The sequence below is a fragment of the Gymnoscopelus microlampas genome, assembly GCF_963454915.1.
Source record: "Gymnoscopelus microlampas genome assembly, chromosome: 15".
In the NCBI taxonomy this organism is placed as follows: domain Eukaryota; kingdom Metazoa; phylum Chordata; class Actinopteri; order Myctophiformes; family Myctophidae; genus Gymnoscopelus; species Gymnoscopelus microlampas.
The window spans coordinates 37,379,403-37,401,625 of NC_139952.1; the positions used below are offsets into that span (position 1 = coordinate 37,379,403).

At 38.9% G+C, this 22,223-nt stretch overlaps 1 protein-coding gene across 2 annotated transcripts in view; it reads left to right on the top strand.

Moving 5' to 3' along the window:
- The window catches only part of LOC311062080 (zinc fingers and homeoboxes protein 2-like), a 518,056-nt gene that overhangs the window by 133,161 nt on the left and 362,672 nt on the right, over positions 1 to 22,223 (top strand). The window contains exon 7 of one of the 2 annotated variants that reach the window (XR_014602460.1): positions 1,170 to 1,269. The exons of the other annotated variant lie outside the window; for it this stretch is intronic. The gene's annotated coding sequence lies outside the window, so the exon portion shown is untranslated. Of the gene's footprint in view, positions 1 to 1,169; positions 1,270 to 22,223 lie in introns of those variants that run through there. 2 annotated transcript variants of the gene reach the window in all.

The following is a 22,223-nucleotide window of genomic DNA, read 5'->3' on the forward strand; positions in this document are numbered from 1 at the left end:
GGACCACAGTTTTCTTACCTTTTCTATGATGTTTTGATATCCTAGGATGAATGGTACAGTTGAAAAAAATCTCAACTCCATCCTGGGTGCACCACAGCTAAAAACACGTGCCAATAGGCCTTGCGCTAGATCGCATATTTTGATAGGTTTTTAACACCGAGTTTCCCACTCTTCCTTGGCGCCCACCTATCCTGTTACCACATACAGTCAGTGGTGGCAAAACTACTCACCTTTCTTACTTAAGTAAAAGTACTTAGTTACTGTACTTTCCACCACTGCATACAGTACCTGAAGAATAAGTACAAGGCTAGGGTTGGAGCCAGAATAATATGACATGAGACTCTGCCCCTAGCTGTCCACCACCACTATAGCCAAGAATAGACAGACTCTGTGCAACTCAAGAACAAGCCTAATCTTAACCCATATTATTCCAGCAGTGGTCCCCACAGGTTGATTCTATAGTCAGGATGGTGGTCCCTGGCTCACATCGCATCAGTTGACAACCCCTGCTGTCTTGCTGTTCCGGTGTATCTGTGTTGTTGTTAATCTGTAATGGCTGTGGGAAACAAATCTCTCGCAGGACAGTATACACATCAACTGTACATATCGTCACCGTCGGGTAGAATCCTTGTATGTTCAAAAAACGTTCCTTTTTTATTTATTTTTTAAAAACATTAAAAAATATATATATATTAGCGCACAACGCGTCAGCTTGCAGATCGTCTATTTTCACTACTCTAGTATGAAAAAGTGAGGGGAAAAAACATGAAAGTGGAAATATGGAGATGGTTTCTGCCTGACAGCAACAATATTATATTAACTCAATGAACCCTCGCGTCCCTATTCTGGGGGCGAACATTCGGCATAAAGCAGATCTATAAACACAACATGTGCTGCATTGTGACTTGTAAGATTGTCTATTTTTGGTGTAAAGGGAAAAAAGGAGGCGGCGGGCCTAGTTTTAGACCCCTGCCAGACTCTGATCAGCTACAGTACACTGTATAGATTTTAGGTGGTTGAGCAAAAACAGATGTAGAAGAATGTATCTAATGAGAACAATAGAGGAAGTCACAGTTCTACAACAAACATCTAGCAAAGCGTCTCTGTCGGGCGGAAACCTCATATGTCCAAAACTGTTACTTTTCAGGATTCAAATTCAAAAGTAGCAGATCTACAAGCTCGAAACGCGTCGCTTCGCGCCGCGTTTCGAGCTTGTAGATCTGCTACTTGTGATGCTTGTGTGTGAAGCTGTAGTATGATCAAGTAGGGCGTTAATTGACGAAAAAACACAAAGTGAAAAATATGGAGTTAAGAGGTTTCTGCCCGACGACAGCAACGAAAGATGAGTTCTTTCTGTGGCCATGGGCTGCGGCTATTTTTCCATGTATGCTGGTGGTGGTGACAGCAGGTCCTTATTCTGGTGTTCCTTGTATGTGGAATTCACCATACACTAGTCTAAGTGCCAAAAAACATACACACAGAGCCACTAGCTAGCTCGGTTCCATTGTGTTGTCAGGGTCAGGGCAGGACGAGGAGGAAGTCCTTTCGCTTGTTGTTCGCCCGTCACTGCATTTCAGATTAAAACCAGCTTGTTTGCTGGTGGTGACAGCAGCTCCCCGGGGCGGCTAACGTTACAAACTGACTGACCCCGGCCTCCCGCGGCGTGTGCGTGCTAAAAGATTAAAATATTACAGAGATTCAACTGCAAAGCCATGATGCAATGATGCAGAAGTGCTCTTAGATATATTACTGTGTATAATATATATATATATATATATATATATATATATATATATAAGGTTAAAAGTAGGGTAAGTGATTTGCGTTGGTTAAAATAATTGTTAAATAGCTCTACTGTATATTCTGATAGTACTCATTGCTATAGACTGTTTGTTCGGTATTAGGAGTCTCCTTGTCTCTCCAGCTCTATTAAACAGAAAATGCATTTTCGTTTCAGTTTCAGTTTCATTTCCAATTTTATCCAACCAGGACAGAGAACTCAATCAGGATATAGATTAAACAAGTGAAATTGGAAGTGATGACACTAAGAAATGAGCATGCAAAATTGGAACTGGAACACTATACAAATTAAGCTTAAAAATTGGTACTTTCTCCTGATTGGTTGAGATTTTGACACCTACCGAAAAATGTATTTTCTGTTTATTAAAGAGCTGGAGAGACGGGGAGACTCCTGTTACTGAAAAAACACTATAGCAATGATTACTATCAGAATATAGTATTTTAACCTTTTAACAAAATACCTTTTGTTTTAACCAAAAAATATCAACCAAAAAATATACCTTTAAGTGCATGTGTGGATTTTATGAATATTGAACCAATGCAACGTATTAACAGGAGCTTGTGACTAAATAATAACTACGTTGGATCCACTGGAACACAGCTTATTTTATTCCATTTCCTAAAAAGTAGCAGTTTTGGACATACAAGGTTTCCACCCGACAGCGTCGACATACTGGATCTCAGGTGGTTACTGCTAATTTAAGTTGAGGTTCGCCTGCAGAATCAGAATTAACATGAAGTGCCAGGAAAAATCCTGTGAGGAATCACATTTCCGTGTGATAGTGGGACGATGTGAATTGAAAGCTGCCATGCCTACAGAGGTGTGTGTGTGTGTGTGTGTGTGTGTGTGTGTGTGTGTGTGTGTGTGTGTGTGTGTGTGTGTGTGTGTGTGTGTGTGTGTGTGTGTGTGTGTGTGTGTGTGTGTGTGTGTGCGTGTGCGTGTGCAAATATTCAGTCACAGTGTGTCTCCCTAAGTGTTTAGCCAATGTGAGTATGTCCCCAAATTCTCACATTCACAGTTTGTGTGTTTAAGTTTTTTGCAATATGTCTGTACTATCACTCCCAGTGGTGTGTGTGTGTGTGTGTGTGTGTGTGTGTGTGTGTGTGTGTGTGTGTGTGTGTGTGTGTGTTGAAGTCATCACACAATCCTGTTGATGGTGGCATACTGCAGTGTGTGGGAAGAGCAGTGAAGTACGCCAAAATGTGTGTGTGTGTGTGTGTGTGTGTGTGTGTGTGTGTGTGTGTGTGTGTGTGTGTGTGTGTGTGTGTGTGTGTGTGTGTGTGTGTGTGTGTGTGTGTGTGTGTGTGTGTGTGTGTGTGTGTGTGTGTGTGTGTGTGTGTGTGTGTGTGTGTGTGTGCGTGCGTGCGTGCGTGTGTGTGTTTCCATGTGCGTTCAATATGTGTGAGTCTGTGAGTCTCCCAGTAGAGAGAGAGAGGTGTGTGTGTGTGTGTGTGTGCATGCGTGCGTGCGAGCGTATGTGTGTGTGTGTGTGTGTGTGTGTGTGTGTGTGTGTGTGTGTGTGTGTGTGTGTGTGTGTGTGTGTGTGTGTGTGTGTGTGTGTGTGTGTGTGTGTGTGCGTGCGTGCGTGCGTGCGTGTGTGTGTGTGCATGTGTGTGCGTGTGCGTGTGTGTGCGTGTGTGGTTTACACAATGACAAGTGAATGCCTAAATATTCATACTGAGTCTGTGAGCTGGGGATCCCAGTCCAGCCCTTAGGAATGCGAAAGACAGATGTTGTGATGAATGATCAATGCCCTCACTGAGACTTTTTGTATGAGGATGCCCCGTGGACCCACTGGAGAAGTTAAAGCAATGTTTAACTTTGGTATAACCTTGGGTTGTATTATAGCTACCTGGCCATGATTTAAGTCCAGTGTTATCTATCGTCTTTATCTGCTGCTTCTTTGCTCTATGAGCGAGTAACTGAAAGAATCCATTTCATTGAGTGTATGCTGAGGTTCTCAAAATCCACAAATGAATGTGAACGAAGTGGATTAAACACTTAAGCCCTAACTTTGTATTATGAATAGCAGATTCTATAGCCTATCTATAAGCTCACAACGCATCGCATGGTCACACGCTGTGAACTTGTACTACCCTAGCATCCCTATTTGTCAAAAAACAGCAGATCTACAAGTGAAATAGCTGTATTCTATTCTATTACCCTTCATGGAAGTGTGAAACACGAGTGTCGAGTCCGACGGCATTAGGCAATATTTTGCCTAATGCAGTCGGACTCTGTCTATTGACAGAGGAAAAACAAAAGTATCAGTAGTCTTTTTTGATCTATTGATCGATTGTTCTCGCGTGAAAGGTGTGATTCTGAAACCTGTTTTGTTAAACAGTTACAGTAAATAGAATCGTCGCTACTCCCGGTTCCTCGCTCACAGAGCACAATCAGAATCAGAGAAAGGGAAGAAGAAGGGAGAGTGAGGGTAAAGAGAGGGAGATAGATCAATAAAAAACAAACAAATTATCTACATATTTAAATAGTACCGTTTATGAGCATAGCAGCACATTCAGCAAGTCCCGCCAGAGCAGGAAGGCTTCCTGGTTGATCCCGGCAATAAATGATCACAATTTCAGCCATGTACCGTATATCTAAGTACACACGGCTCGTACAGTGAAACTGTGCACGGCTCATTAAATCAGTTATGGGCCCTTTGATCACTCATCTCTTACTTGTTACTGATACATGCAAACGAGCGCTGACCTCCGGGATGCATGCATTTATCTGATCCAAAACCCTAGAGAGGCACCCCTAGCGAGGGCTGCCTGTCTGCTTCGGTGACTCTGGATGAACCAAACAATCTCTAACTAGATTACCTAACTTGCAGGCATTGCAGTTTTTAAATGAGAGGTTATTCTCTTTAAAGTGGCGTGTGAAGCAACAAAATAAAGACCCAGTCATAGTGGTCCTGTTATATCAATCTGACTTAGAAACCACCTTTATTGTTATATTATTATTATTATATAATATAATATGTTATAATATTGTTAAATTATCGCGGCAAAACAAATATTTTGCAATTAATTACATTTAAGTGGAGAAAAAATGGTCAGACCTCAAACTCGGCACCAAAACAAGTAGGATATCTCCGACTGAAAGAGAAATGAATTAAAGACAAATTAATCTTACAGCAAAACACTGTTAACCCCTTTCATTGCAAACACGTTGAAAATACATATTCAGGATGACACAAAATATCATATTTTATATTTAAGTGATGTAAGTCGCTTTGGATAAAAGCGTCTGCTAAATGACTGTAATGTAATGTAATGTAATTGATATGTGGCTGCATTATGCTTAGAAGCCAGTCAGAATATATGATCTAATAACAATTCTCTGACTCAGCCAGATTTACTAGGCGCAGCAAGTCCATGCTGCCTCCACACAAGTTGAGACTCGACGTAAGATTTGATCGTAGCGCCTACACTCATATTGATCTATAGGGCATAGCAGTGGTGGCCATTTTGTGGTGCCACAGATAGAAAACCCATTCATGTGTCCCATAGAGATTAGAGACACACACACACACACACACACACACACACACACACACACACCATTCCATTTAGTTTCCTGGTAATTGGAGGATGAGATTCTCTGACCCGCTTGACATGCTAAAGTTGTCAAGGAGGCCATAATTCTCGGAAAAGACTTACGCAACTCGTCATTGTGTAATAATCTTTTCACGCCTCCGTTTTGTGTCATGATTGGATGTTAATTTACTGCAGAGACTCACTGTTGCATCACGGGATTGTTGCACAATCTGGAACCTGCCAGCTCTGTATGTGGTTTAAACGCCAAAGCTTCACACAATCTGCTGATTAGCACAGTGGTTGACAGAAACAAAGTACATTTACTTGAGTACTGTACTTAAGTATAATTGTATAACTTTATTGAGTAACGTACATGGCTGTCAATATCATATCGGTATCCTGTCAGTATTAGTGATCGACCGATTATGATTTTTCTATGGCCGATATTTAGAAAATAGGGAAGGCCGATGGCCTATCAAAAAACAATCATCTTTTTAGTTTTGGTGGGGTATCTAATAAAATACAACAGTAATAATGTGAAACAGTACCACACGCAACAAAAAACAACAAACATAACTGCCCTGGCTGGTAGTTTTCTCCCACAAAAGCACACAGGCACAAAAGCACACAGGCTCCCACAAAAGCACACAGGCTGAACCAAATCACCCTGCGAGCTGATTTATTAATGAAGATATAATGCTTGTCCTGTACTGTTTTGCTGCATTAATATTACTTTCTGAAATTACAGTGTGAATCGTTTGTTTATTGATTTCTACTCCGTTCAGATGGTTAAACGTTGCATGGTTTGCGGCACCAGCAGCAAGTGATAGAGGGTGACTTTTATGGTGAATTCAGTGTCTTAATGTACTCATTAGTATATGTCCTCCAAAAGTGCAATAATTGTCTCCACCAGGCCGAAAGGCATGGCGAGAGAGTATGTTTTACCCCCTGTCCGTCCGACCGTGTGTCCGTCCGTGTCCTGTCCGTGTGCGACCAGCTAATCTCAGGCACCGTTGGCCCGGTCGCTGTGAAACTGTGCACACACAATCCCTGGATGCCAATTCAAAACCTCTGCCCCATTTTTTTTTACATGTCCCTTATAGCGCCACCAGGAGGCCGATTTGTGCAAAACCAATTTGTTGATATTACTCCTACAGATTTTATCAAAACGTCATGCAAATCGGTACACAGTATCTCTATAGTCATGTGATCAACACGGATCTGTCAGATTTCCCATATTCCATCCTGATTGGCTAAGGTTGGCTTCCAAAGTTTGCAGGATTGGTCCGTTTTGAACAAAATGCCTCAAACAATGCACGCAGCTTGCGATTTCCGTGAAATTTCACACGCACATTCCCACTATGCCGAGGAAGAAATGCCACCCTTTTCACATTATCCTGTTCCACCAGCAGGTCTAATTTAGCAAAACACATTTTTGGAACAAAATGCATCAAATCATGAATGCAGTGTTCGATTGCCGTGAAAGGCCTAAGAAGAAATGCTACCCTTTTCACATTGGCCTATTATAGCGCCACCAGGAGGCACAATAACGTACCTGACCTGGCGGAGACCTGTGTTCCGAGGAGTACTTTTTCTAGTTGATTACTTATTTGCTAACTGCATCGCTGCCAGTGATTGTTATTGCATCATATATAGAATTTGCCACCAGCTGTTTTGCACCGGTGGGGCTTTATTGAGATGAGTCATCCAATTTAAGGGTCCTCTGCTTCCAGGCTACTAATGCACAACGTTCCTACCTTTAGATAAAGTACTCAGTGTTGCCAGATCTTGCGAGAGATGCTGGGTCCCTGGCATCAAATATTTTCAGATGGGGGCCAAACAATTTAAACAACATTAGGAAGCAAGCCCAAATAAGCAACCACACTTTAGAAACAAGCCCAAAAAAAACTGTTACCCGCAACTGCCAATATTTACAAGCGACCTTATAGGAAAACAAGCCCAAAGTCGCTTATAATAAGCAGACTGAAAGTACTGGGTCAGATTAAGTTGGACCTGCACTAGGGGTTATGAGAAATTCAATCAAAATGTCAAGGTTTTGAGTCATGTTTTAATGGGCTGTTGTATTATGAGAAAAATAAATGCAGTCGGATGAATAAACTGAAGAACTGGGTTGGTAATTTAGAAAAAAAGCACTTGAGCAAAAGTTGGATTTTATGTGATATCCTTTACTTTAGAGCTGGTATATGAGACTAGATCTGGGATTATGGTTATCATGATATGAAATATCGTATTTTCCCAGCTTATGTTATACTTTAATATTATAATGTAATAAAAACAACTGATCTACAAGTTCACAATGTGTCACATTGTGAGCTTGTAGATCTGCTATTTTCGCAATAAAAAATATATCATCTCAATACTAAATCATTGTAACAATTTTCAAGGTAAATTTGGGCCAAAAATAATGGTGATATTAGATTTTGTCCATTTCGCTCCGCCAGCCCTATTTCACTTATCTATTGTACTGTAGGCGAGTTGAGCTGAGAACACACGTCCCCTTTCATCCCTGGCTGAATCTTTGACAGCGAACCCGTTGTATACTGTCTGTCTGTGTGCGTTTATAACCCGTGTCACATGTCATCACCCCCTGTGTCTTCGACAGTCGAGATGTACTGTTATTCTCCAGTAATCCTCCCTGCTGCTTAACATTCATACAGTTCCACACAGTAACACACACACTGCACTGAGCTGCCCAGTACAACCATATTGTTGCTGTCGGGCAGAAACCTCCTATCTCCATATTCTAACTTTTAGTGTTGTTTTTTTTGTTGTAAATTAACGCCGTACTTGATCATACTACAACGTCACACAAAAGAAGCCGATCCACAAGCTCGAAATGTGGCGTGAAGCGACGCGTTTTGAGCTTGTGGATCTGCTACTTTTGCTGTTATTCCTCGTGAAAAGTAACAGTTTTGGACATATGAGGTTTCCACCCAACAGAGACGGGTGCTATATGCTCCTATGAAGAGTAGCCCAGGTAAAAGTGGCTGTTATGACCCTATAGGGTCATATTATGTTATGTATTTTTCTGTGTTTCCCTGTGCATATCTTTTTCCCTTGTTGGTGTGAATGAGAGACTGATTGATTACCAGCTGGCGTGAATGGGTGGTGTCTGAATGTGAGTGGTTGGCTACCAGGTGGACCCTGCTGGTGATTGGCTCCTAGTGACCAGGCTCACCTATAAAGCTGCCTGTCTCACAGGTCCTAATCTCTCAAGAACAGATTCTGCTCTGCGTTTGAATCTGTCTGTTGAATAGAAATATTGTTAGTGGGAATGAAAACATAGTCGAACCACCGGAAGTGATGCACTGAAGGCAGACCAAAACCCCGGTTTCCTTGCACACGGGTGCTACGTCTTCTTCCTCCCAGAGCCAACTGAGATAGTAACAAACAGCAGAGGTCGCTGGCGATGGGTTCCCAGATTGCACAGTTCCTGATGTCTACCTCCATGCCAGTCTCTCAACAAAACCAGTCTGGTGTTTTAAGTGTTTTTAGCTTGGCCAGTATTCTATAAGTTTCAATGTTACTACCGAAACGGAAAGAAAAATTCACAAAAAAATCACTACCAATCAGCTTTAAATTGCCTGAAACGTGCTCCTAACAGGTTTTTGGGGGAACAATTTTTTTTCTGTTTTCGTCACTCGTCACTTTTCGTCACTACCGAAACGGAAAAAAAATTCACAAAAAAATCACTACCAATCAGCTTTAAATTGCCTGAAACGTGCTCCTAACAGGTTTTTGGGGGAACAATTTTTTTTCTGTTTTCGTCACTCGTCACTTTTCGTCACTTTTCGTCACTACCGAAACGGGAAAAAAAAATCACAAAAAAATCACTACCAATAAGCTTTAAATTGCCTGAAACGTGCTCCTAACAGGTTTTTGGGGGAACATTTTTTTTTCTGTTTTCGTCACTCGTCACTTTTCGTCACTACCGAAACGGGCAAAAAAAATCACAAAAAATCACTACCAATCAGCTTTAAATTGCCTGAAACGTGCTCCTAACAGGTTTTTGGGGGAACATTTTTTTTTCTGTTTTCGTCACTCGTCACTTTTCGTCACTACCGAAACGGAAAAAAATAATTCACAAAAAAGTCACCACCAAGCAGCTTTAAATAGCCTGAAACGTGCTCCTAACAGGTTTTTGGGGGAACATTTTTTTTTCTGTTTTCGTCACTCGTCACTTTTCGTCACTACCGAAACAGAAAAAAAAATTACAAAAAAATCACTACCAATCAGCTTTAAATTGCCTGAAACGTGCTCCTAACAGGTTTTTGGGGGAACATTTTTTTTTCTGTTTTCGTCACTCGTCACTTTTCGTCACTACCGAAACGGAAAAAAAAATTCACAAAAAAATCACTACCAATCAGCTTTAAATTGCCTGAAACGTGCTCCTAACAGGTTTTTGGGGGAACAATTTTTTTTCTGTTTTCGTCACTCGTCACTAGTCGTCACTACCGAAACGGGAACAAAAATTCACAAAAAAATCACTACCAATCAGCTTTAAATTGCCTGAAACGTGCTCCTAACAGGTTTTTGGGGGAACAATTTTTTTCTGTTTTCGTCACTCGTCACTTTTCGTCACTACCGAAACGGAAAAAAAAAATCACAAAAAAATCACTACCAATCAGCTTTAAATTGCCTGAAACGTGCTCCTAACAGGTTTTTGGGGGAACATTTTTTTTTCTGTTTTCGTCACTCGTCACTTTTCGTCACTACCGAAACGGAAAAAAATAATTCACAAAAAAGTCACTACCAATCAGCTTTAAATTGCCTGAAACGTGCTCCTAACAGGTTTTTGGGGGAACAATTTTTTTTCTGTTTTCGTCACTCGTCACTTTTCGTCACTACCGAAACGGGAAAAAAAATTCACAAAAAAATCACTACCAATCAGCTTTAAATTGCCTGAAACGTGCTCCTAACAGGTTTTTGGGGGAACAATTTTTTTTCTGTTTTCGTCACTCGTCACTTTTCGTCACTACCGAAACGGAAAAAAAAATTCACAAAAAAATCACTACCAATCAGCTTTAAATTGCCTGAAACGTGCTCCTAACTGGTTTTTGGGGGAACATTTTTTTTTCTGTTTTCGTCACTCGTCACTTTTCGTCACTACCGAAACGGAAAAAAGAATTCACAAAAAAAACACTACCAATCAGCTTTAAATTGCCTGAAACGTGCTCCTAACAGGTTTTTGGGGGAACAATTTTTTTTTCTGTTTTCGTCACTCGTCACTTTTCGTCACTACCGAAACGGAAAAAAAGAATTCACAAAAAAGTCACCACCAATCAGCTTTAAATAGCCTGAAACGTGCTCCTAACAGGTTTTTGGGGGAACAATTTTTTTTTCTGTTTTCGTCACTCGTCACTTTTCGTCACTACCGAAACGAAAAAAAAAATCACAAAAAAATCACTACCAATCAGCTTTAAATAGCCTGAAACGTGCTCCTAACAGGTTTTTGGGGGAACAATTTTTTTTCTGTTTTCGTCACTCGTCACTTTTCGTCACTACCGAAACGAAAAAAAAATCACAAAAAAATCACTACCAATCAGCTTTAAATTGCCTGAAACGTGCTCCTAACAGGTTTTTGGGGGAACATTTTTTTTCTGTTTTCGTCACTCGTCACTTTTCGTCACTACCGAAACGGAAAAAAAGAATTCACAAAAAAGTCACCACCAATCAGCTTTAAATAGCCTGAAACGTGCTCCTAACAGGTTTTTAGGGGAACAATTTTTTTTCTGTTTTCGTCACTCGTCACTTTTCGTCACTACCGAAACGAAAAGAAAAATCACAAAACAATCACTACCAATCAGCTTTAAATTGCCTGAAACGTGCTCCTGACAGGTTTTTGGGGGAACAATTTTTTTTCTGTTTTCGTCACTCGTCACTTTTCGTCACTACCGAAACGGGAAAAAAAAATCACAAAAAAATCACTACCAATCAGCTTTAAATTGCCTGAAACGTGCTCCTAACAGGTTTTTGGGGGAACAATTTTTTTTCTGTTTTCGTCACTCGTCACTTTTCGTCACTACCGAAACGGAAAAAAAAATTCACAAAAAAATCACTACCAATCAGCTTTAAATTGCCTGAAACGTGCTCCTATCAGGTTTTTGGGGGAACAATTTCTTTTCTGTTTTCGTCACTCGTCACTAGTCGTCACTACCGAAACGGAAAAAAAAATCACAAAAAAATCACTACCAATCAGCTTTAAATTGCCTGAAACGTGCTCCTAACAGTTTTTTTGGGGAACAATTTTTTTTCTGTTTTCGTCACTCGTCACTTTTCGTCACTACCGAAACGGAAAAAAAAATTCACAAAAAAATCACTACCAATCAGCTTTAAAGTAATTAAATCAGCAACTTGAAATTGCCTGAAACGTACTCCTAACAGGTTTTTGGGGGAACATTTTTTTTTCTGTTTTCGTCACTCGTCACTTTTCGTCACTACCGAAACGGAAAAAAAAAATCACAAAAAAATCACTACCAATCAGCTTTAAATTGCCTGAAACGTGCTCCTAACAGGTTTTTGGGGGAACATTTTTTTTTCTGTTTTCGTCACTCGTCACTTTTCGTCACTACCGAAACGAAAAAAAAAATTCACAAAAAAATCACTACCAATCAGCTTTAAATTGCCTGAAACGTGCTCCTAACAGGTTTTTGGGGGAACATTTTTTTTTCTGTTTTTGTCACTCGTCACTAGTCGTCACTACCGAAACGGAAAAAAAAAATCACTACCAATCAGCTTTAAATTGCCTGAAACGTGCTCCTAAAAGTTTTTTGGGGGAACAAGTTTTTTTTCTGTTTTCGTCACTCGTCACTTTTCGTCACTACCGAAACGGAAAAAAAATCACAAAAAAATCACTACCAATCAGCTTTAAATTGTCTGAAACGTGCTCCTATCAGGTTTTTGGGGGAACAATTTCTTTTCTGTTTTCGTCACTCGTCACTAGTCGTCACTACCGAAACGGAAAAAAAAATCACAAAAAAATCACTACCAATCAGCTTTAAATTGCCTGAAACGTGCTCCTAACAGGTTTTTTGGGGAACAATTTTTTTTCTGTTTTCGTCACTCGTCACTTTTCGTCACTACCGAAACGGAAAAAAAAATTCACAAAAAAATCACTACCAATCAGCTTTAAAGTAATTAAATCAGCAACTTGAAATTGCCTGAAACGTACTCCTAACAGGTTTTTGGGGGAACAATTTTTTTTCTGTTTTCGTCACTCGTCACTTTTCGTCACTACCGAAACGGAAAAAAAAAATCACAAAAAAATCACTACCAATCAGCTTTAAATTGCCTGAAACGTGCTCCTAACAGGTTTTTGGGGGAACATTTTTTTTTCTGTTTTCGTCACTCGTCACTTTTCGTCACTACCGAAACGAAAAAAAAAATTCACAAAAAAATCACTACCAATCAGCTTTAAATTGCCTGAAACGTGCTCCTAACAGGTTTTTGGGGGAACATTTTTTTTTCTGTTTTTGTCACTCGTCACTAGTCGTCACTACCGAAACGGAAAAAAAAAATCACTACCAATCAGCTTTAAATTGCCTGAAACGTGCTCCTAAAAGTTTTTTGGGGGAACAAGTTTTTTTTCTGTTTTCGTCACTCGTCACTTTTCGTCACTACCGAAACGGAAAAAAAATCACAAAAAAATCACTACCAATCAGCTTTAAATTGTCTGAAACGTACTCCTAACAGGTTTTTGGGGGAACATTTTTTTTTCTGTTTTCGTCACTCGTCACTTTTCGTCACTACCGAAACGGGAAAAAAAATCACAAAAAAATCACTACCAATCAGCTTTAAATTGCCTGAAACGTGCTCCTAACAGGTTTTTGGGGGAACAATTTTTTTTCTGTTATCGTCACTCGTCACTAGTCGTCACTACCGAAACGGGAAAAAAAAATCACAAAAAAATCACTACCAATCAGCTTTAAATTGCCTGAAACGTGCTCCTAACAAGTTTTTGGGGGAACAATTTTTTTTGTTTTCGTCACTCGTCACTTTTCGTCACTACCGAAACAGAAAAAAAAAATCACAAAAAAATCACTACAAATCAGCTTTAAATTGCCTGAAACGTGCTCCTAACAGGTTTTTGGGGGAACAATTTTTTTTCTGTTTTCGTCACTCGTCACTTTTCGTCACTACCGAAACGGAAAAAAAATTCACAAAAAAATCACTACCAATCAGCTTTAAAGACGCACTGAAGTGACATTTTCGGTCATTTTATTTTGAAGGTTCAGCCTGAAACATCGGCTCAACGACTCTAAACCAATCAGAAGGTCCCATCCCTTCAGGCTATGGGACGTTCGATCTCAATCACTTCAGCCGTGCGACACACGGCTAGTGTTTGTTTACAAGTGAGAGAGAGACGGCCAGTGAAGCACGTTTGCTACTACCTGGCTTATTTCTAACCTATAATGTTTTCAGAGACATATTTTAGTGTGCAGATGAAGTTTAAAATGAGTAATACACTCATCTTCAATGAGATTCAAAACGGAGTATCTCTGTAATTAAAATCAGCTGTGTTTGAAGAACGTGCAGCTATGGGAATCAAACAGGTGCATGTAATCAAGATTCATTTATTTTCATGAAGGCTGTGTTATGTCATCACGCAGCACGTTTTCGTTTACAGGAAGTAATTAAGATTGGCTTTTTAGGGACTTTAGATGTAAAAATACACAAAAATGTTTTTTTTTCTGGCATCTATTGGTAGGTATGCCCATATGATGACCACGGATATGCTCTAAAAGTGTGAAAAACCTATTTTTCATTTCACTACACCTTTAAAGTAATTAAATCAGCAACTTGAAATTGCCTGAAACGTACTCCTAACAGGTTTTTGGGGGAACAATTTTTTTTCTGTTTTCGTCACTCGTCACTTTTCGTCACTACCGAAACGGGAAAAAAAATCACAAAAAAATCACTACCAATCAGCTTTAAATTGCCTGAAACGTGCTCCTAACAGGTTTTTGGGGGAACAATTTTTTTTCTGTTTTCGTCACTCGTCACTTTTCGTCACTACCGAAACGGAAAAAAAAAATCACAAAAGAATCACTACCAATCAGCTTTAAATTGCCTGAAACGTGCTCCTAACAGGTTTTTGGGGGAACAATTTTTTTTCTGTTTTCGTCACTCGTCACTTTTCGTCACTACCGAAACGGGAAAAAAAATTCACAAAAAAATCACTACCAATCAGCTTTAAATTGCCTGAAACGTGCTCCTAACAGGTTTTTGGGGGAACATTTTTTTTCCTGTTTTCGTCACTCGTCACTTTTCGTCACTACCGAAACGAAAAAAAAAATTCACAAAAAAATCACTACCAATCAGCTTTAAATTGCCTGAAACGTGCTCCTAACAGGTTTTTGGGGGAACATTTTTTTTTCTGTTTTCGTCACTCGTCACTTTTCGTCACTACCGAAACGGAAAAAAATAATTCACAAAAAAGTCACTACCAATCAGCTTTAAATTGCCTGAAACGTGCTCCTAACAGGTTTTTGGGGGAACAATTTTTTTTCTGTTTTCGTCACTCGTCACTTTTCGTCACTACCGAAACGGGAAAAAAAAATCACAAAAAAATCACTACCAATCAGCTTTAAATTGCCTGAAACGTGCTCCTAACAGGTTTTTGGGGAAACAATTTTTTTTCTGTTTTCGTCACTCGTCACTTTTCGTCACTACCGAAACGGAAAAAAAAATTCACAAAAAAATCACTACCAATCAGCTTTAAATTGCCTGAAACGTGCTCCTAACTGGTTTTTGGGGGAACATTTTTTTTTCTGTTTTCGTCACTCGTCACTTTTCGTCACTACCGAAACGGAAAAAAGAATTCACAAAAAAAACACTACCAATCAGCTTTAAATTGCCTGAAACGTGCTCCTAACAGGTTTTTGGGGGAACAATTTTTTTTTCTGTTTTCGTCACTCGTCACTTTTCGTCACTACCGAAACGGAAAAAAAGAATTCACAAAAAAGTCACCACCAATCAGCTTTAAATAGCCTGAAACGTGCTCCTAACAGGTTTTTGGGGGAACAATTTTTTTTCTGTTTTCGTCACTCGTCACTTTTCGTCACTACCGAAACGAAAAAAAAAATCACAAAAAAATCACTACCAATCAGCTTTAAATAGCCTGAAACGTGCTCCTAACAGGTTTTTGGGGGAACAATTTTTTTTCTGTTTTCGTCACTCGTCACTTTTCGTCACTACCGAAACGAAAAAAAAATCACAAAAAAATCACTACCAATCAGCTTTAAATTGCCTGAAACGTGCTCCTAACAGGTTTTTGGGGGAACATTTTTTTTTCTGTTTTCGTCACTCGTCACTTTTCGTCACTACCGAAACGGAAAAAAAGAATTCACAAAAAAGTCACCACCAATCAGCTTTAAATAGCCTGAAACGTGCTCCTAACAGGTTTTTAGGGGAACAATTTTTTTTCTGTTTTCGTCACTCGTCACTTTTCGTCACTACCGAAACGAAAAAAAAAATCACAAAACAATCACTACCAATCAGCTTTAAATTGCCTGAAACGTGCTCCTGACAGGTTTTTGGGGGAACAATTTTTTTTCTGTTTTCGTCACTCGTCACTTTTCGTCACTACCGAAACGGGAAAAAAAAATCACAAAAAAATCACTACCAATCAGCTTTAAATTGCCTGAAACGTGCTCCTAACAGGTTTTTGGGGGAACAATTTTTTTTCTGTTTTCGTCACTCGTCACTTTTCGTCACTACCGAAACGGGAAAAAAAATTCACAAAAAAATCACTACCAATCAGCTTTAAATTGCCTGAAACGTGCTCCTATCAGGTTTTTGGGGGAACAATTTCTTTTCTGTTTTCGTCACTCGTCACTAGTCGTCACTACCGAAACGGAAAAAAAAATCACAAAAAAATCACTACCAATCAGCTTTAAATTGCCTGAAACGTGCTCCTAACAGGTTTTTTGGGGAACAATTTTTTTTCTGTTTTCGTCACTCGTCACTTTTCGTCACTACCGAAACGGAAAAAAAAATTCACAAAAAAATCACTACCAATCAGCTTTAAAGTAATTAAATCAGCAACTTGAAATTGCCTGAAACGTACTCCTAACAGGTTTTTGGGGGAACAATTTTTTTTCTGTTTTCGTCACTCGTCACTTTTCGTCACTACCGAAACGGAAAAAAAAAATCACAAAAAAATCACTACCAATCAGCTTTAAATTGCCTGAAACGTGCTCCTAACAGGTTTTTGGGGGAACATTTTTTTTTCTGTTTTCGTCACTCGTCACTTTTCGTCACTACCGAAACGAAAAAAAAAATTCACAAAAAAATCACTACCAATCAGCTTTAAATTGCCTGAAACGTGCTCCTAACAGGTTTTTGGGGGAACATTTTTTTTTCTGTTTTTGTCACTCGTCACTAGTCGTCACTACCGAAACGGAAAAAAAAAATCACTACCAATCAGCTTTAAATTGCCTGAAACGTGCTCCTAAAAGTTTTTTGGGGGAACAAGTTTTTTTTCTGTTTCGTCACTCGTCACTTTTCGTCACTACCGAAACGGAAAAAAAATCACAAAAAAATCACTACCAATCAGCTTTAAATTGTCTGAAACGTACTCCTAACAGGTTTTTGGGGGAACATTTTTTTTTCTGTTTTCGTCACTCGTCACTTTTCGTCACTACCGAAACGGGAAAAAAAATCACAAAAAAATCACTACCAATCAACTTTAAATTGCCTGAAACGTGCTCCTAACAGGTTTTTGGGGGAACAATTTTTTTTCTGTTTTCGTCACTCGTCACTAGTCGTCACTACCGAAACGGGAAAAAAAAATCACAAAAAAATCACTACCAATCAGCTTTAAATTGCCTGAAACGTGCTCCTAACAAGTTTTTGGGGGAACAATTTTTTTTGTTTTCGTCACTCGTCACTTTTCGTCACTACCGAAACAGAAAAAAAAAATCACAAAAAAATCACTACAAATCAGCTTTAAATTGCCTGAAACGTGCTCCTAACAGGTTTTTGGGGGAACAATTTTTTTTCTGTTTTCGTCACTCGTCACTTTTCGTCACTACCGAAACGGAAAAAAAATTCACAAAAAAATCACTACCAATCAGCTTTAAAGACGCACTGAAGTGACATTTTCGGTCATTTTATTTTGAAGGTTCAGCCTGAAACATCGGCTCAACGACTCTAAACCAATCAGAAGGTCCCATCCCTTCAGGCTATGGGACGTTCGATCTCAATCACTTCAGCCGTGCGACACACGGCTAGCGTTTGTTTACAAGTGAGAGAGAGACGGCCAGTGAAGCACGTTTGCTACTACCTGGCTTATTTCTAACCTATAATGTTTTCAGAGACATATTTTAGTGTGCAGATGAAGTTTAAAATGAGTAATACACTCATCTTCAATGAGATTCAAAACGGAGTATCTCTGTAATTAAAATCAGCTGTGTTTGAAGAACGTGCAGCTATGGGAATCAAACAGGTGCATGTAATCAAGATTCATTTATTTTCATGAAGGCTGTGTTATGTCATCACGCAGCACGTTTTCGTTTACAGGAAGTAATTAAGATTGGCTTTTTAGGGACTTTAGATGTAAAAATACACAAAAATGTTTTTTTTTCTGGCATCTATTGGTAGGTATGCCCATATGATGACCACGGATATGCTCTAAAAGTGTGAAAAACCTATTTTTCATTTCACTACACCTTTAAAGTAATTAAATCAGCAACTTGAAATTGCCTGAAACGTACTCCTAACAGGTTTTTGGGGGAACATTTTTTTTTCTGTTTTCGTCACTCGTCACTTTTCGTCACTACCGAAACGGGAAAAAAAATCACAAAAAAATCACTACCAATCAGCTTTAAATTGCCTGAAACGTGCTCCTAACAGGTTTTTGGGGGAACATTTTTTTTTCTGTTTTCGTCACTCGTCACTTTTCGTCACTACCGAAACGGAAAAAAAAAATCACAAAAAAGTCACTACCAATCAGCTTTAAATTGCCTGAAACGTGCTCCTAACAGGTTTTTGGGGGAACAATTTTTTTTCTGTTTTCGTCACTCGTCACTTTTCGTCACTACCGAAACGGGAAAAAAAATTCACAAAAAAATCACTACCAATCAGCTTTAAATTGCCTGAAACGTGCTCCTAACAGGTTTTTGGGGGAACAATTTTTTTTCTGTTTTCGTCACTCGTCACTTTTCGTCACTACCGAAACGGAAAAAAAAATTCACAAAAAAATCACTACCAATCAGCTTTAAATTGCCTGAAACGTGCTCCTAACTGGTTTTTGGGGGAACATTTTTTTTTCTGTTTTCGTCACTCGTCACTTTTCGTCACTACCGAAACGGAAAAAAGAATTCACAAAAAAAACACTACCAATCAGCTTTAAATTGCCTGAAACGTGCTCCTAACAGGTTTTTGGGGGAACAATTTTTTTTTCTGTTTTCGTCACTCGTCACTTTTCGTCACTACCGAAACGGAAAAAAAGAATTCACAAAAAAGTCACCACCAATCAGCTTTAAATAGCCTGAAACGTGCTCCTAACAGGTTTTTGGGGGAACAATTTTTTTTTCTGTTTTCGTCACTCGTCACTTTTCGTCACTACCGAAACGAAAAAAAAAATCACAAAAAAATCACTACCAATCAGCTTTAAATAGCCTGAAACGTGCTCCTAACAGGTTTTTGGGGGAACAATTTTTTTTCTGTTTTCGTCACTCGTCACTTTTCGTCACTACCGAAACGAAAAAAAAATCACAAAAAAATCACTACCAATCAGCTTTAAATTGCCTGAAACGTGCTCCTAACAGGTTTTTGGGGGAACATTTTTTTTCTGTTTTCGTCACTCGTCACTTTTCGTCACTACCGAAACGGAAAAAAAGAATTCACAAAAAAGTCACCACCAATCAGCTTTAAATAGCCTGAAACGTGCTCCTAACAGGTTTTTAGGGGAACAATTTTTTTTCTGTTTTCGTCACTCGTCACTTTTCGTCACTACCGAAACGAAAAGAAAAATCACAAAACAATCACTACCAATCAGCTTTAAATTGCCTGAAACGTGCTCCTGACAGGTTTTTGGGGGAACAATTTTTTTTCTGTTTTCGTCACTCGTCACTTTTCGTCACTACCGAAACGGGAAAAAAAAATCACAAAAAAATCACTACCAATCAGCTTTAAATTGCCTGAAACGTGCTCCTAACAGGTTTTTGGGGGAACAATTTTTTTTCTGTTTTCGTCACTCGTCACTTTTCGTCACTACCGAAACGGAAAAAAAAATTCACAAAAAAATCACTACCAATCAGCTTTAAATTGCCTGAAACGTGCTCCTATCAGGTTTTTGGGGGAACAATTTCTTTTCTGTTTTCGTCACTCGTCACTAGTCGTCACTACCGAAACGGAAAAAAAAATCACAAAAAAATCACTACCAATCAGCTTTAAATTGCCTGAAACGTGCTCCTAACAGTTTTTTTGGGGAACAATTTTTTTTCTGTTTTCGTCACTCGTCACTTTTCGTCACTACCGAAACGGAAAAAAAAATTCACAAAAAAATCACTACCAATCAGCTTTAAAGTAATTAAATCAGCAACTTGAAATTGCCTGAAACGTACTCCTAACAGGTTTTTGGGGGAACAATTTTTTTTCTGTTTTCGTCACTCGTCACTTTTCGTCACTACCGAAACGGAAAAAAAAAATCACAAAAAAATCACTACCAATCAGCTTTAAATTGCCTGAAACGTGCTCCTAACAGGTTTTTGGGGGAACATTTTTTTTTCTGTTTTCGTCACTCGTCACTTTTCGTCACTACCGAAACGAAAAAAAAAATTCACAAAAAAATCACTACCAATCAGCTTTAAATTGCCTGAAACGTGCTCCTAACAGGTTTTTGGGGGAACATTTTTTTTTCTGTTTTTGTCACTCGTCACTAGTCGTCACTACCGAAACGGAAAAAAAAAATCACTACCAATCAGCTTTAAATTGCCTGAAACGTGCTCCTAAAAGTTTTTTGGGGGAACAAGTTTTTTTTCTGTTTTCGTCACTCGTCACTTTTCGTCACTACCGAAACGGAAAAAAAATCACAAAAAAATCACTACCAATCAGCTTTAAATTGTCTGAAACGTGCTCCTATCAGGTTTTTGGGGGAACAATTTCTTTTCTGTTTTCGTCACTCGTCACTAGTCGTCACTACCGAAACGGAAAAAAAAATCACAAAAAAATCACTACCAATCAGCTTTAAATTGCCTGAAACGTGCTCCTAACAGGTTTTTTGGGGAACAATTTTTTTTCTGTTTTCGTCACTCGTCACTTTTCGTCACTACCGAAACGGAAAAAAAAATTCACAAAAAAATCACTACCAATCAGCTTTAAAGTAATTAAATCAGCAACTTGAAATTGCCTGAAACGTACTCCTAACAGGTTTTTGGGGGAACAATTTTTTTTCTGTTTTCGTCACTCGTCACTTTTCGTCACTACCGAAACGGAAAAAAAAAATCACAAAAAAATCACTACCAATCAGCTTTAAATTGCCTGAAACGTGCTCCTAACAGGTTTTTGGGGGAACATTTTTTTTTCTGTTTTCGTCACTCGTCACTTTTCGTCACTACCGAAACGAAAAAAAAAATTCACAAAAAAATCACTACCAATCAGCTTTAAATTGCCTGAAACGTGCTCCTAACAGGTTTTTGGGGGAACATTTTTTTTTCTGTTTTTGTCACTCGTCACTAGTCGTCACTACCGAAACGGAAAAAAAAAATCACTACCAATCAGCTTTAAATTGCCTGAAACGTGCTCCTAAAAGTTTTTTGGGGGAACAAGTTTTTTTTCTGTTTTCGTCACTCGTCACTTTTCGTCACTACCGAAACGGAAAAAAATTCACAAAAAAATCACTACCAATCAGCTTTAAATTGCCTGAAACGTGCTCCTAACAGGTTTTTGGGGGAACATTTTTTTTTCTGTTTTCGTCACTCGTCACTTTTCGTCACTACCGAAACGGGAAAAAAAATCACAAAAAAATCACTACCAATCAGCTTTAAATTGCCTGAAACGTGCTCCTAACAGGTTTTTGGGGGAACAATTTTTTTTCTGTTATCGTCACTCGTCACTAGTCGTCACTACCGAAACGGGAAAAAAAAATCACAAAAAAATCACTACCAATCAGCTTTAAATTGCCTGAAACGTGCTCCTAACAAGTTTTTGGGGGAACAATTTTTTTTGTTTTCGTCACTCGTCACTTTTCGTCACTACCGAAACAGAAAAAAAAAATCACAAAAAAATCACTACAAATCAGCTTTAAATTGCCTGAAACGTGCTCCTAACAGGTTTTTGGGGGAACAATTTTTTTTCTGTTTTCGTCACTCGTCACTTTTCGTCACTACCGAAACGGAAAAAAAATTCACAAAAAAATCACTACCAATCAGCTTTAAAGACGCACTGAAGTGACATTTTCGGTCATTTTATTTTGAAGGTTCAGCCTGAAACATCGGCTCAACGACTCTAAACCAATCAGAAGGTCCCATCCCTTCAGGCTATGGGACGTTCGATCTCAATCACTTCAGCCGTGCGACACACGGCTAGTGTTTGTTTACAAGTGAGAGAGAGACGGCCAGTGAAGCACGTTTGCTACTACCTGGCTTATTTCTAACCTATAATGTTTTCAGAGACATATTTTAGTGTGCAGATGAAGTTTAAAATGAGTAATACACTCATCTTCAATGAGATTCAAAACGGAGTATCTCTGTAATTAAAATCAGCTGTGTTTGAAGAACGTGCAGCTATGGGAATCAAACAGGTGCATGTAATCAAGATTCATTTATTTTCATGAAGGCTGTGTTATGTCATCACGCAGCACGTTTTCGTTTACAGGAAGTAATTAAGATTGGCTTTTTAGGGACTTTAGATGT